The 15,184-nt window shown below is 42.1% G+C and overlaps 1 long non-coding RNA gene across 3 annotated transcripts in view; it reads right to left on the bottom strand.

Annotated features, from left to right (window-relative positions):
• Positions 1 to 9,279, bottom strand: part of LOC144316245 (uncharacterized) — a 40,746-nt gene extending 31,467 nt beyond the window's left edge. For 2 of the 3 annotated variants that reach the window (XR_013382094.1, XR_013382095.1), the window contains exon 1: positions 4,313 to 4,701. This is a non-coding gene — a long non-coding RNA (uncharacterized LOC144316245). Of the gene's footprint in view, positions 1 to 4,312; positions 4,702 to 8,918; positions 8,994 to 9,141 lie in introns of those variants that run through there. The other variant, XR_013382096.1, reaches the window with a different exon arrangement.
• Between the last annotated feature and the right edge of the window lie 5,905 nt (positions 9,280 to 15,184).

Here is a 15,184-nt window from a genome sequence, read left to right as displayed (position 1 = left end):
TGGGCATCTCTGCCCTGGGGTCTGAGCGAAGCAGCTTCTAGGAATCCTGCTTTGTGACACAGGACACTTGGATAAAACCTTTTGCAGAGATTTTCCACCTGGTTGGGGGCGCTTTTATGGGGTGCCCCATCCACCCTTCATCTTCCATAGTGTTGATCTCAAATAAACAGCTTAAAGCCCAAACTCTGTCCTCCTTTCTGCTTCCAGAGAACCCAGACTGTGAGGTGAAGGGTGTAGGGCACAGCCACAGTGGTGGGTGTGCAGAGCACAGAACGGGGAGCGGATTGGCCTGTCCCTAAGCACCCGGGAGTGGGGGGTTCTCACAAGTCACTACTGGGGCCATGTTCCTGTCATGAGGCAGGAGGCTGAAGGTCTTCTTAATTTGTTGTTTTTTTTTTAAGATATTATTTATTTATTCATGAGAGACACAGAAAGAGAGGCAGAGACCCAGGCAGAGAGAGAAGCAGGCTCCCTGTGAGCCTGATACAGGACTTGATCCCAGGACCCTGGGATCATGACCTGAGTTGAAGGCAATCCCTCAGCCACTAAGCCACGCAGGCCCCCCTAATTCGGGTATTAATAGAGTATTTGGTAGACCTGGATGGAGTTTCCATTTCCAATGACAAACCGGTTTCTAGTTAATATCTAAAAACCACCATTGCCTTTCCTGGTGTCTTCTTTCTGTCCATAGTACAGGAGAGTAGAGCCTTCCTGGGAAAACCTTCAAACATGAAATGGGGTACAGCAAACAGTATTCCCAGCTTCCTGAAAGTTCGAAATCGGCCACTTTGCTTTTACAAAACACCTGCATGAGAACCTGTTTTCTCTAACGGAAGGAAATTCGAAGAATTTCACTAGGTCCTCACCCTGTTCTGTGTCCACAGTCCCAAAGCGCAAGGCCTGTTTCTGGCAAGGCCTGTTTCTGCCAACCCCAATTCATATGTTGAAATCCTAACCAGCCTCCAAGGTGATGGTATTTGGAGGTGGGGCCTTTGAGGAATGATGAAGTCATGAGGGTGGAGCCCTCCTGAATGAGACTATAAAAGAGACTCTAGAAAAATCCCTAGCCCCTTCCACCATGTGAGGGCCAACATAAAGACATATGTCTATGGAATAGGACACAGGTCCTCAGCAGACACCAAATCTGCAGGCGCCTTGATCTTGGACTTCCCAGCCTCCAGAACTCCGAAAAATAAATTCCTGGTGTTTATAAGATCCCCTCATCTACGGTACTCTTGTTACAACAGCCCATACGAACTAGGTCAATACAGGATCTTTATGCTTTTGTTTTTCTGTTTGAAATCCCTGAAACTCCATCCATTTTTATGAGACCATGAGTTTATTACCCATAATAAATCGGGCAGTGGCAGTTTGAGAAAGAACTCTGAGCCTGGGAGTCCAACGCCCCTGATTCTGGAATTGGGGGGAATTCCTTACCTTCCCCTAATTCCTTACCTGCCAGATGGAGAAGGTGGATCAGAGATGAGCACACCCCTCTGGCACACGGATCGAGGCCTCTGGTCTTTGCTCTTCGAGGCCTGGCAGGTCGGCAGGGTGCCTCTGTGTGCGCTCATGTTTCTACCACTTTCCTTAGCCTTCCCTCGGGCAGGGATGTCTCTCCACCCCTGACCTTCCTATTGGCTCACGCTCACAGGTCCGTGCCATTCTGGATGGCGCGCCCTCATCTCCTGCTGTCTCCTCCTCCAATCCAGTTATTTCTGTTTTAGGAGAATAATCAACAACTCTTCTGGCTTGCCCTTCTAGTTCCCCACCGGGTACGCTTTCCTATTCTTGCTTCCAGCGGAAGCAGCAGCAATCAGACCAGGAATTCCAGCTCCTGTTGTTCACATACCACCTTTACAACATCCACTAATGCTACACAAGTCCTTCGGGGCATTTTCCACAGGCCTCAACCACCCTCAGAAGCAGCACCGCCTGCGGCGCCCAGGTTGCGGGGTGGGGGGTGGGGGGTTGTGGTTAATTAGTTGTGCATCCAGCTCTTGATTTCGGTGTAAGTCATGACCTCAGGGTCCTGGGATGGAGCCCCACATTGTGGCTCCACCCTTAGTGGGGAGTCTGCTGGAGGTTCTCCCTCTCCCTCTGCCCCTACCCCAGCTTGTGCACTCTCTCAAAACAAAGAAATAAATCTTAAAAAAAAAAAAAAAAAAAAGGAAAAAGTAGCAGCAACACAGCCAGTCTTTGGATTGTCTCTACCAATGGTGCACTGGAAAAATACATAAATAAATCAGCAAATAGGGGGATCCCTGGGTGGCTCAGCAGTTTAGTGCCTTTCATTGGCCCAGGGTGTGATCCTGGAGATCCAGGATCGAGTCCTGCATCAGGCTCCCTGCATGGGGCCTGCTTCTCCCTCTGCCTGTATCTTTGCCTCTCTGTGTCTCTATGTCTCTCATGAATAAATAAAAATCTTTTATAAATCAATAAATCAATAAATAAATCAGCAAATAAATAGCTCTGATTTGTAGCATTTGCTGATTTGCCATTTCTGTGGTATAAATACTCCCACTACAACAGATTTCAACCTACTCATGGCTTCAGAACATTTAACAACCTGCTTGAAAGTCTCTGAATATTTAACAATTGGCTTGTGAGAGCCTGTAGGAGCCAGATCCAGCACCACACAGGCAGGGCTAGCCTCCAATTCTTTAAGGCACCCCATCCTCTTTTCTTTCCATCATCACTGACGACAGAATTTGGTCATTACTGGGCACTCCGTATGGCCCATGCTGTCACGGGGACCATCACATACCTGATCTCATCTAGTCCTAAGAAAACCAACTATCCCTATTTCAATTTCTATGTCATGATTGTTCCTGGGGATTATCACCCTCCACTTGGCCTGAGCTACACATAAAACACAGGACACTACCTCTGCTGGGCAAAGCAGTGCATCCCCCCAAAGCAGTGCACAAAGACATTTTTAATACACAGCGAAGTTCTTTTAAGTATATTTTTTTCTACTACAAAAGTTATGAACCACCTTGCAAAGAAAATTTAAAAGCGACCATTAATTCTCCAATGCATTAGGAATTATTTGATGTCACAGTAAAATGTTCATGATATAGTACACATTAAAAATGGAAATGTGCTATACCCATGCCAATTCTGTAAAAAGAAAGATAGAGAAGGAAGGAAGGAAGGAAGGAAGGAAGGAAGGAAGGAAGGAAGGAAGGAAGGAAGAAAAAGAAAAGAAAGAAAGAAAGAAAGAAAGAAAGAAAGAAAGAAAGAAGAAAGAAAGAAAGAAAGAAAGAAAAGAAAGAAAGAAAGAAAGAAAAGAAAGGCAAATAATAAAGCACTGGGGGAAAAAAAAGAAAAAATGTTTTAATAGCAGTCACCTCCGAACAATGGGAAGTAAAGATTTTTCTTACAGTTTCTATATTTTCCATAATTAATGCATCAGCATGTATTCCGACTATAACGAGACAATGTGATACACACGATTTGTATTTGGAAAAATATAAAAAAGCCAGGCCCCAGGAGGCCTCCTCCTCCTTCTCAGCGGGGGGGGGGGGGGGGGGGGACAAGGTGGGGGAGGGCGGTTGGAGAGGGGGTAGGGGTGTGCCCGGAGGGGAGGGCTCGGGCAGGCTCTTGTGGCCACAAGTTCTTCCTCCCCTCCCCCCCTCCAGGTGGGGCTGCCAGGGGCCCTCCCAGAGGAAGGGGTGAGGAAAGGCGAGGTGCTGGGGCTGGAAATCTCCAGGCTCTCAGGGTGTGTTGCCACTTCACATCCGGGGTCACATTTCTTGCAGCCAGGAAGAATGCTTTTTAGGACAGGGCTGTGGCTTCTGCATCTTTGTGACCCTCAAGTCCCCAGGGCAGTGCTGAGGGCTCAGAGCCTGCTCGGTGGTGGGGAGGGTGGTAGGGGTGGGGGTGGAGACCAAGAGTTTTGGGGAAAGGCAGATGTGGGTTCTTGTCCATTGCTCCTCCTCACCCCCACCCCCTCACGTCAGTACTTGACTTCTCCCTTAGGGTTTCTTCCTCTGAAAAACAGTAGAAATGTCCATCCCGTGGGGTGACCGTGAGGAGAAAAGGAAAGGGGACCGAAACACCTGGCACCTAGAGAGCAGTCATTCCATCGGGCCGTTATTATTATTTTCAGAATCCACCCAGTACCTGTTTGTAGAATCACTGGACTGTCTTCTGGGATGAAGAAAAATCGAAGGCTTCCAAAGGTGGAATGTGATCCCTGAGGTTAACTGAAGCACCAAAAGGGCAGTGGGCACAGACGAAGGAAGAGGGGAGTGTCACAAACATTTCTGGAAGACCCCCCCCAGGTGCCACACCCTGGGCGGGGCACTTCCCTGTGTCCCCTTTTACACCACAGGTAATGGTACCACATGGGAAGACCAGGCAGCTCCAAGTCGGCCTGCTGGCACATTAAAGCAACGAAGGAGACGCTCAAGGCCGAACGCCTGCTGTGTCAAGACACCTAATTAGAAAACAACGTCATAGTGAATTAGTAGAGCGAGTCTCCAGCTCTGCCCGGAGAGCTAAAATAAATGTGCCAACGGGGGAATCTCTGAGCAAAGTCGATTATCATCCCAGTGACTCCGTTGCTCCCACAAGCATGACTCAGATTTGACAGAACCAGACACGTGTTATGTCTTGGCACCGCCCTGACCGATTGTGCTTCCAGACACCATGGTCGTCACATCCCCGAGAGAGATTCCAGAGATCTTCATACCACTTGACCTTGTCTAGTTATAATGAGGAAACATCAAGGTAACTCAAAGTTCAAAAATAAAACACTTCAGTGGTGACTAAGCAACAACAGGAGGTTGGATTTAGACAGAGATTCTTTCCACTTGATGAGACACTTCACAAAGGAAAATTTATAGATTATCTTCAAGAGCCATTTTGGGACCCAGAAATCCACTGTTACAAAGACAGGATTGGTGTCATTCCTTGGTTCATTCATCCATCTCTCACTTAACTTATTTTTCCATTTGTGCTACTACATGAGTTGAGCACCATATTGGAATTGATAGAAGTTGGGGTGACATAAAATGTCAAATAAGACATGGTACATTCCTTTAAGGGATGACGTCTGCTGGGGACTAATCCAGTGGCGAAGAGTGGCAGTTATGCAAATAGCTGGAACTCAGGTTTGGGTAGGATGGGATGTCGGTGCTAAGAAGTGTGACATTTACTGTGCAGGTGATAATGGTGCTGTGAAAGGATTTTAAGCCTGGGAGTGTTAATTGTACAAGCGAGTGGGGTGTAGGAGGGAGTACGAGGCAGAGAAGCCAGGTAGGAAGTGAGTACTCTCATTCTTCGTGGGGTCTACTCCCAGGGGCTCTTGCTGCCTTATCATAACCAATTTCCTCCTCCATCCATGGCATCCAAGCCTTTCCTCCACCTATTGGCTGAAATGATTCTATCCTGTCATGAATGAATGAACGTCTACCGGCCAAAGCACAAAAAACTCTTCATTTTAGCCTATCGGACCTCTCAATTCCACTTGCATGGTGAGACTTTTTTTTTTTTTTTTCATGGGGAGACATTAACTGTAGCTGGAAACTTCTCTCAAACAGTCTTGCTGTTTTTATCTGCTCCTTCTCTGGCAGCTGCTGCTCTGATCCAGACTTTCCATGACCCGTCCATCAAGAGGTCCTGGCGTTCTTACTGCACATCTTGAGCCCCGGTCTAATCTGAAGCTCTCTCTGGGAAATGTCCTGCTTATTTGCAACTTCTGCAGCTAAAATCCTTCCATAGAAAATCTACAGATAAGGAGACTCTGAAAATGGAGACTCTCTGGGGGAAATTTATCCCTACAGTTGGTGTCAACATTGTATCATAACGAATTCTTCTCCACTTATCTAACGATGAAGGTCTGGGGTCGGGTAGATAATGTCCCCCTCCTCTTTGGCCCCGTTGAAGCTGTGCTGGGGCTTGTTTGTGCCCACGATTGAATTAGTGGATTGAGGAGTTAAGCAGAACAAGGAGCAGCAAGAGAGTATCTAGTCATCTGGGTGACTTTTTACAAACGTGATCTCTGGGTGTTTTAAAACCATGCCTGGGGGGCACCTGGGGGGGGGCCTCAGTGGTTGAGCATCTGCCTTTGGCTCTGGTTGGGATCCCGGGATCCTCAGATCGAGTCCCACATCGGGCTCCCTGCAGGGGGCCTGCTTCTTCCTCTGCCTGTGTCTCTGCCTCTCTCTCAGTGTCTTTCATGAATAAATAAGTAGAATCTTTTTTAAAAAATAAAAAAAGAATCTTTTTAAAAAAATAAAATAAAATAATAAAACCATGCCTGGTCCCTCAAGAAGTATTCTGCTCCTCCCTAATTCCATCAGTGAATTGTTGAGTAAAGCTAGAAAGGAAGCTTCATGGGGATTGGAACTTTACTTTGTTCACTGCTGTTTCCCCAGGACCCAGGAAAGTGCCTGGCACAGCCTAGGAACTCGTAAACAGTGAATGAGGAGTTCTATGCGTTTCATGTTTGGGTGGGTGCAAGTCACACCCATGTGTTCCTGGTTTGTTGAGGCAGGGGAAATAGCAGTGACACAAACTTTGGCTAAGCTGCCGAGACCATGGATTAGTAGAATTTGGAAGGGGTCAACTTGAGAATTTATTGGCTTTAAATCTTAAATAAACTTATTACTGCATCCAAAAGAACCAAATCTTTGTGGGAGGCCCAGGGTTTGGCAGTTAGAGCCTCGAATGAGGTAAGATCGTGGGGACGTAATCAGCCAGGCACGAACTGGCTGAGTGTGAACACGGAAGCTCAAAGCCAGACTGACACCTCTCTTTTCCCAACTCTTCTCCTTCAGCACAAATGTCTTAAAATTTATGGATCACAGGCTTCTCTCCAATTGAATTTTGGTCATGTCTTCTCATAGACTTTAGTTTATTTTAAAACCTTAAAAAACTGTAATAATCTAATAAAGATTTCTTTCCCGAGGGATTGTTTGCGGCCTCCTCTGGCTGGTAGGGTCCAGGGCAAGTTACCAGTTCAAACCCACTGGAAAGCACAATGAATGGAGTTGACTCCCTGACTCAAACTGCTGCCCTATGGGTTTACTAAACACATTTTGTAAATGCTGTGCTTATTTCCTTCCTGGTGAGGGTCAGCCTGAAATCTCCAGGGCTACTCTGTCTGCTTCCAGGCCCAGGGAACATTCACAGCCTCTCTGTCAGTTGGATAGGATTCTCTTATGAACAAAAGATAAGACAGTCTCTGGTCCCTATGTTGAGGCTTTCTCAACCTTTCATTCCATGGATTGAAACCAATTTCTGGATTTCACTGCTTACACTCAAAATAGAAGCTCAGTAACTGATCCTTATAATGAACCAGCATTCTGTACTGCCTCAGAGTTGGAGTCGGTTAAGTATGGTTTCTTGAAAATATACAGCTTTCTTTTTTAGTCAAAGAGGGTACCAAATGGAGCAATGTTTTATGCCCTTTATTTAAAATATGTGCTGATTTACAGCCTCTTTTTGATCCTTGCAAAAAATTCCTGCTTTCCCACCTACTCAACCCTTCCTACTGTTAAGCACAGAGAGTGCCTTCTTATGCACTGGTGATTTCAGAGGATGGTCAGGGACCAAGTGTGGAGCTTTTACTTCTCTATCTTCAGATTGAATGGTTTAGAATCCATTACGGCAAAGCCCAAATCATTTTTGCCATATGCTCTTTAAAAATGTAATTTATCAATTTACAACTCGAGATAGCAGGTGAGCTCATTCAATTCTTACAGGCTCATTTCACAACCAATTTTTCCTGGAAGGTTCAAGGAACCAATGCTGATTGAAATGGGATGTGTCGCAGATGTGTTGTTGGGCTTTTTTCTCTAGTGGAAGTTCATGTTTGTTAACTGTCATTTCTGAATCTTTCTTTTCACTCTCTGGTGAAAAACAAGAGGTTCATGTTGGGGGGGGGGCATGTCCCCGTGAGTGTGTGCACATGCACCATGTGTTCATGTGCATTTGTGCATGTTTAGTTTTGGAAAAGTCTTATAACTATTTTGTCAAGAGACTCTTGGCCCTTCCCACATGATATTCTTGCCTTCATCTTTCTTGTTTTCCTTCATTAAATACTTGTTAATACCCATATGTGTCAGGTACTGTCCTAGGCACAAAAATAACAATGGTGAACAAAATCGGCACTGTTTCCTTCTCCTCGTTAATTTTCCTCATTTTTAAAAAAGATTTTATTTATTTATTTATTCATGAGAGACAGAGAGAGAGAGAGGCAGAGACACAGGCAGAGGGAGAAGCAGTCTCCATGCAGGGAACCCAACGTGGGACTCGATCCCAGGACCTCAGAATCACACCCTGGGCTGAAGGCAGGCGCTAAACAGCTGAGCCACCCAGGGATCCCCTAATCTTCCTCATATTGGAGTAAGAGGCTTGGGTCTGCCTCCTTGATGTTTATCAGAAGATTCAAACCTTGTTTCGTGCTTGGTTGGTTTTGAAATCACGTGGATCTGCCTCCTGCAACACAGAATCCACATCCAACCTCATTCCATGGCAGCTCTGCTGCTCCAAAGGGTAGCTCAAGTCTACACCTCTATTTCTCTTAGATCGCAAGGTCTAAACACTTACGGTGGTTTCCAAACTCTCTTTACAATAGAGGAAACTTATTCATAAGCAAATTAATTTTGAAACCAAATACACTAAATAGCATATTTTGAAGCTACTCTATTTCTATCTAAAAATAAGCTGGGCTGTTAACTGCCTCCCTGACTCTCCTACTTTCTCCAGAGCCCTGAGAGGACCTTGCTAAAACTAATTGGGAAAACCACCGTCCTGTGGCTGGCTGATGTACCTTGTGAAATTGCCCTGGAGATCCGCCTCCAGGGGCCACCCTCGAGGCTGAATGATAACTCCAGGCTGGGAACCAATTTGGCCCTTAAGCTCATCCTGGTTCTTTTGTGTATATTTGAGAATGGGCTGCCTACCTTTCTCAGAATTGATGGGCACCTCACACATCCTCATGTCCATCTGCGGCTCTGTATCACGCACGTTCCAGGCAACTGCAAAGTGATAGAAACCAGGGCTGAGGTCTGAAAGGAGAGGCAAGCAGTGTGCCACTATTGAAATAGGCTTTCCAACGCTCGCAGAGCTGAATTTCTTTTTCTTTGCAGAGCTTGTGCAGGGAACCCCTTGCCCCACTTAGCATACCTGGTGGGTTGTTTCTCTGCAGTCAGGAAAAAGAAACCATTAGAAAGCAGGTCAGGTCTCTGATATTTGCAAAGAGGGTTGCAAAGAGAATGTTTTGGGAACATAGTACAGGGAATGAGAATGGTATGTCTGGTCCCGTGTATGTATCTCAGGAGAGGGCGAGAGGGAGCAAAGAGAGAGAGGGGGAGAACGTGAGAGAGGTTTCTAATTCAGACCTGCAGAATAATTTCATCATCTGTTGGAAAGAGTCCCCATGACACAAAATGCTGCAGTTTCTCTACCTTCTCACAACCCCCGCACTGTTTCCACTTCATTGCTAAGGGAGGGTTTCCAGAACTGGAAGGTTTTGAAAAGCTGTTGGTGGAGGAATGGTTTTATTCACCGCCTCCTGTGCCCCAAATCTTTCCCAGAATTTGGGGGAAAGGAGGGCAAGGCAGTTTTGTTTTTGTTCTTGTTTTTAGAAACATTCTTCTTCTCTTGAATATAAAAGCAATAATATGTGAGCGGTACCAAATGCTGGTAAGGACACAGATGTCTACGATCTCTTATACACTGCCGGTGGGAATATAGATTGACTGATGCAACTACTTTGTAAAAACACTCAGACAGTATCTTTTATTTTATTTTTTTTATTTTTTAATTTATTTGTGATAGTCACACAGAGAGAGAGAGAGGCAGAGACACAGGCAGAGGGAGAAGCAGGCTCCATGCACCGGGAGCCCGACGTGGGATTCGATCCCGGGTCTCCAGGATCGCGCCCTGGGCCAAAGGCAGGCGCCAAACTGCTGCGCCACCCAGGGATCCCGACAGTATCTTTTAAAGGTAAACTTTCACATACCCTATGGTAAGCAGTACTACTCCCACATATACATCCAAGAGAAATTATTACACAGGGGCACTGGGAAGACATGTACAACATGGCATATACGTGGCGGTCCAGGACCCACCCATGCAGCATCTTCTGCTGCTCCTGATCTCCCTTGCTAGGCTTCAACAGTGCACATCTGTGGTTTCTGCACTCTCGGGCTTTGTTCATCCCGCCTCCTCTACCCTTCCATCTGCCCTGAATATCCTTCCTGGCCTCTTAACCAAGCCAACTCATTCATACTCATTCCTTACTACTTAGCTTAAAGGTCAGCTCCCCTAAAAAACTTACTTGACGGGATCCCTGGGTGGCTCAGCAGTTTGGCGCCTGCCTTTGGACCAGGGAGAGATCCTGGAGTCCCGGGATTGAGTCCTGCGTCGGGCTCCCTGCATGAAGCCTGCTTCTCCCTCTGCCTGTGTCTCTGCCTCTCTCTCTCTCTCTCTATCATGAATAAATAAATAAATAAATAAATCTTAAAAAAACAAAAGAAAAACAAAACAAAAAAGTAGTCATAGTCAGGCTCTTCGTATCAGGAAGAGTCTGGAAATAGCCTACAGAATAAACAATAATATCTTCACACAATGGAATATTATATAGTCGTCAAAAGAGAGATGAGCTCCAGGGACATGCATTGATATGAATGAACTTTAGCAACACAGTATTAAGTGAAAAAAGTCATAGAACAGGGGCGCCTGGGTGGCTCAGAGGTTGAGCATCTGCCTTTGGCTCAGGGCGTGATCCTGGGGTCCTGGGATCGAGTCCCACATCAGGCTTCCTGCATGAAGCCTGCTTTTCCCTCTGCCTATGTCTCTGCCTCTCTCTCTCTGTGTGTGTGTGTGTGTGTGACTCTCATGAATAAATAAATAAAATCTTAAAAAAAAAGTCCTAAACATAATATATAGCATGCTACCCTCTTAAAAGACTTAAAGCCAGAATAATAAAAAATACATGCTTTTTAGGGCTATAAACCAATTAGATACAGCTTTAAAAAGAAAACAATGGGATTATGAGATTTGGGAAGGTGGTTATTTTGGGCAGGGAAAATGGTAAATGGTAGAGGATCCATACCTCGATGTTAACTTTTGTTTGAATACTAGCTTTTATATTGGTTATTGGGTTTATGAGCACTGTTAATAAATAAATTAATAGAGATGAATATGCATGGACCAATGAGAAGAGTATTTGCTAAGTCAAAGATTATGATTAATTCAATTCAGAATGTGTTCTGGCATCCAAAAGGAAAACTGAAAGCAGAATTGCACATTCATTGTGAACACTTTAGAACCCAGTAAAGTATGTGAAGAGTCATCCCTAAGAGTATCCCTCCAGAAATAATCATTATTAACATTTTGGTATATTTCCTTCTAGCTATTTTTTTTTTCTAATTCAGATTTTTAAAGAAAATTACAATTATAATGTTTAGATAGTAATCTTATTCTTTTGTTTTGTTTTGTTTTTATGGTTTTTTTGATAGTAATCTTATTCCTGATACATTACATTATATATATTTTCTCATGTGATAAAATAATCTCTGGAAAATAAAATAAAATAAAATAAAATAATCTCTGAAAATGTTTTTTTTTTAAAGATTTATTTATTTATTCATGAGAGACCCAGAGAGAGAGAGAGAGAGAGAGAAAGAGGCAGAGACACAGGCTGAGGGAGAAGCAAGCTCCTTGTAGGGAGCTCGATGTGGGACTCGATCCCAGGACCCCAGGATCACACCCTGGGCCTAAGGGAGATGCTCAACCACTGAGCCACCCAAGCATCCCTCTCTGAAAATGTTTTTAACAACTAAATAGTATTAAATAATCATTTTTTGAAAAATCCTTTTAATGTGTTTATTTTGGTTGTTCCCAATATTTTGGTTTTGAATAAGGCTACAAAAAGCATTTTATATATAAATCTGGGTGCCATCTCTGATGATTTCCTTAGGATAAAATGTTAAGAGTGGAATCAAGGTACAAAAGTTTTTGAGTTATTTTCACATGTTGATAAATTGTAGGACACTATTTTTGTGACTAATAAACTGAATAAGATAGTGCCCATAGACATGCCTAGTATGTACATAATAGGCATTTAATCAGTATCAGTTGAAAATGAAACTGCATATAATTGCAAGTTTAGTTAGGACATCTTGGAAGAGAATAAAGAACTATCTTTTGCATTTGTCAGGCTATGAAAATTAAATGACTTAGTATTTTTTTTCTTAGCTTTTAGTGGAGATACAAATGGATGCCATTGGAGTGATTCTTTTCATTGCGTTAATGATAATAAATACAATTTATATATCACGTTATTCTTTCAAAAGTGTTTCTCTATGCATTATCTCATGTGCTCTCCATGACAGTCTTCTAAAGTATATGTTATCATATTGTCCCCACTTCACAGATGAGGAAGTTGGCACTTGGGTTAGAATTACTTACCCAATGGCTGCATTGGCTCTTGATTTTGGCTCAGGTCATGATCTCAGGGTCATGAGATCAAGCCCCACATTGGGCTCTGCATAGACATGGAGACTGCTTAAGCTTCTCTCTTTCTCTCTCCCTCTGCCCCTCATGCACATGCATGAAAACATGCATGTGCATGTTAAAACAAAACAAAACAAAACTTACGCAAGACGATAAAGCTTAAATCTAAATTCTAGGGGTGACTGCATGGCTCAGTTGGTTAAGCAATTGACTCTTGATTTCCACTTAGGTCATTATCTCAAGGTCATGGGATTGAGCACTAAGTCAGGCTCCACATTCAGCAGGTAGTCTGAGTGAGATTCTCTCTTTCTCCCTCTATCACTCCTCCACTAAAACTCAATAATAAATCTAAAAAAAAAAAAAACCCTGAATTCCAGTTCCAGTAATGGTGGAATAATTTATATGAGAAAAAGTATCCTGCAATTAGTGCTTGTAAAGGATGGACAAAATATTTTACCTAGCTGTCCAAAAGGTAGGAGAAAACATCAAAAGCAGGCAGAAACTGGAAGGCAAATGTTTCAAACCAATAATTTAAGTTTAATCTTAAGAAACTAGAAAAATACAAGCAAATTAAACTCAAAAAATGTAGAAGGGAGGAAATAATACAAATCGTATAGGTAATAAAAATAATAAGGGATTATTGTGAAACACTTTGTGTCAATAAATTCAACAACTTAAATGAAATTCTTCAAATTTCTTGAAGAATATCTTACCAAAACTGACAAAAGATGAAATGGAAAATCTGAATACTTGTGTATCTATTCTTAAATTGAATTTATAAAAAAAAAAAATTGAATTTATCAAAACCTTCCCAAAACAAAAAGAACTTCAGGTCCAAAGGGTTTCACTAGTAAATTTGATCAAATATTTAAGGAAGAAATAATACCAATATTAAATTATCTCCCAAAACAGAGGAGGAGATCTTCATAGCTTACTTTGAGGCCCTAATAAAAGCCTGATAAAAACATTATAAGAAAAGAGAAAAAGGTTGCCCGGCTGACTCAAGTCAGTAGAGAATGTGACTCTTGATTTTTGAATTATAAGTTTGAGCCCTATGTTGGGTGTAGAGATTACTTAAAAATAAAATACTAAATAAAAAAAAGAAAGAAAGAAAGAAAGAAAGAAAGAAAGAAAGAAAGAAAGAGAAAACAAGGAAAGAAAACAAGGAAAGAAACAAAGAAGCAAAGAAAGAAACAAAGAAAGAAAGAAAAGAAGAAAGAAGAATAAAAGAGGTATTCATGAGAACACCTCTTATGAATATTGACACAAAAATTCTTAACAAAATATTAGTAAGTCAAATTCAGCAATATATAAAAAGTATAATACACCATTACCATGTGCAGTTTATTCTAGGAATGTAATGTTGGTTAAATATTAGAAAACCAATTAATATGATTTATGACTAGTAGTATATAGGAGAAAAACCACATGATCATTTCAACAGATGTATACAAGTTTGTAAAACATTTTTGGTCAAATATTTTGGTTTGATAAAATCCAATAGCTATTCATGATCAAATTCCCAGCACATGAAGAACGGAAATTACTCAATCTGAAAAAGAGTATCTCTGAAAAACATACAACTAATATTACATATAATAATGAAATATTGAATACTTTCTCTTTCCTTTTATGAATAAATCAAGAATGTTAGTCACCTCTTCTACTCAACATTGTACCAAAAGTCCTAGCCAATTTTAGATGGCCAAAAAGTGACATAAATGCATCAAGAATGAAAAAGAAAAAGTAAAACTGTCATTTCTTTACAGACAGCATGATTATTTACATATAAAATACTACATAATCTGGGCAGCCCGGGTGGCTCAGTGGTTTAGTGCTGACTTTGGCCCAGGGCATGATCCTGGAGACCCGGGATTGAGTCCCACGTTGGGCTCCCTGCATGGAGCCTGCTTCTCCTCTGCCTGTGTCTCTGCCTCTCTCTCTCTCTGTGTGTCTCTCATGAATAAATAGGTAAAATCTTAAAAAAATAAAATAAAAATAAAATAAAATACTACATAATCTACAAAAATGTTACTAGAACTAATAAGTGAATCTGACAAGATTGTACACAAAAATCAATTATATGTCCTTATGTCTATATATTAGCACCAATAAATAAAATTTTTAAATAAAAATTTTTTAAAGTTTAAAAACTCCACATTATCATAAACACAGAACACTTAAGAATAAATTTAATAAAAGAGATTCAAAAAACTCTACATTAAAAACTATAAAATATTGCTAAGAGAAATTAAAGATCCAATTAAATGGAAAGACATGACATGTTCACAGAATGGATGACTCAATGTTGTTGAAAATGTTTATTCCTTCTCTTCTTTTTTTTTTTTTTAAGGTTTTATTTATGTATTTGGCAGAGAGAAAGAGAGAGAGAGCACAAGCAGGGGGAGCAGGAGGCAGAGGGAGAAGGAAAAGCAGGCTTATCACAGAACAGGAAGCCTGATGGGGGACTCAATCCCAAGACCCTGAGATCATGACCTGAGCTGAAGGCAGAAGCTTAACCATTTGAGCCACGCAGGCATCCCTAAAATGTTTATTTTTTCCAAATTTGATTTCTAGGATTAATGCAATCCCAATCAAAATCTCATCAGACTTTTTAAAAATAATTGACAAGTTATCCTAAAATTTATGTGGAAATGCAAAAGACCTACAATAGCAAAGATAATCTCGACAACAACAAAACTGGAGG

Source organism: Canis aureus, chromosome 6 (genome assembly GCF_053574225.1).
Source record: "Canis aureus isolate CA01 chromosome 6, VMU_Caureus_v.1.0, whole genome shotgun sequence".
NCBI classification, from domain to species: Eukaryota; Metazoa; Chordata; class Mammalia; order Carnivora; family Canidae; genus Canis; species Canis aureus.
This window is presented reverse-complemented; position numbering and strand designations above follow the sequence as displayed.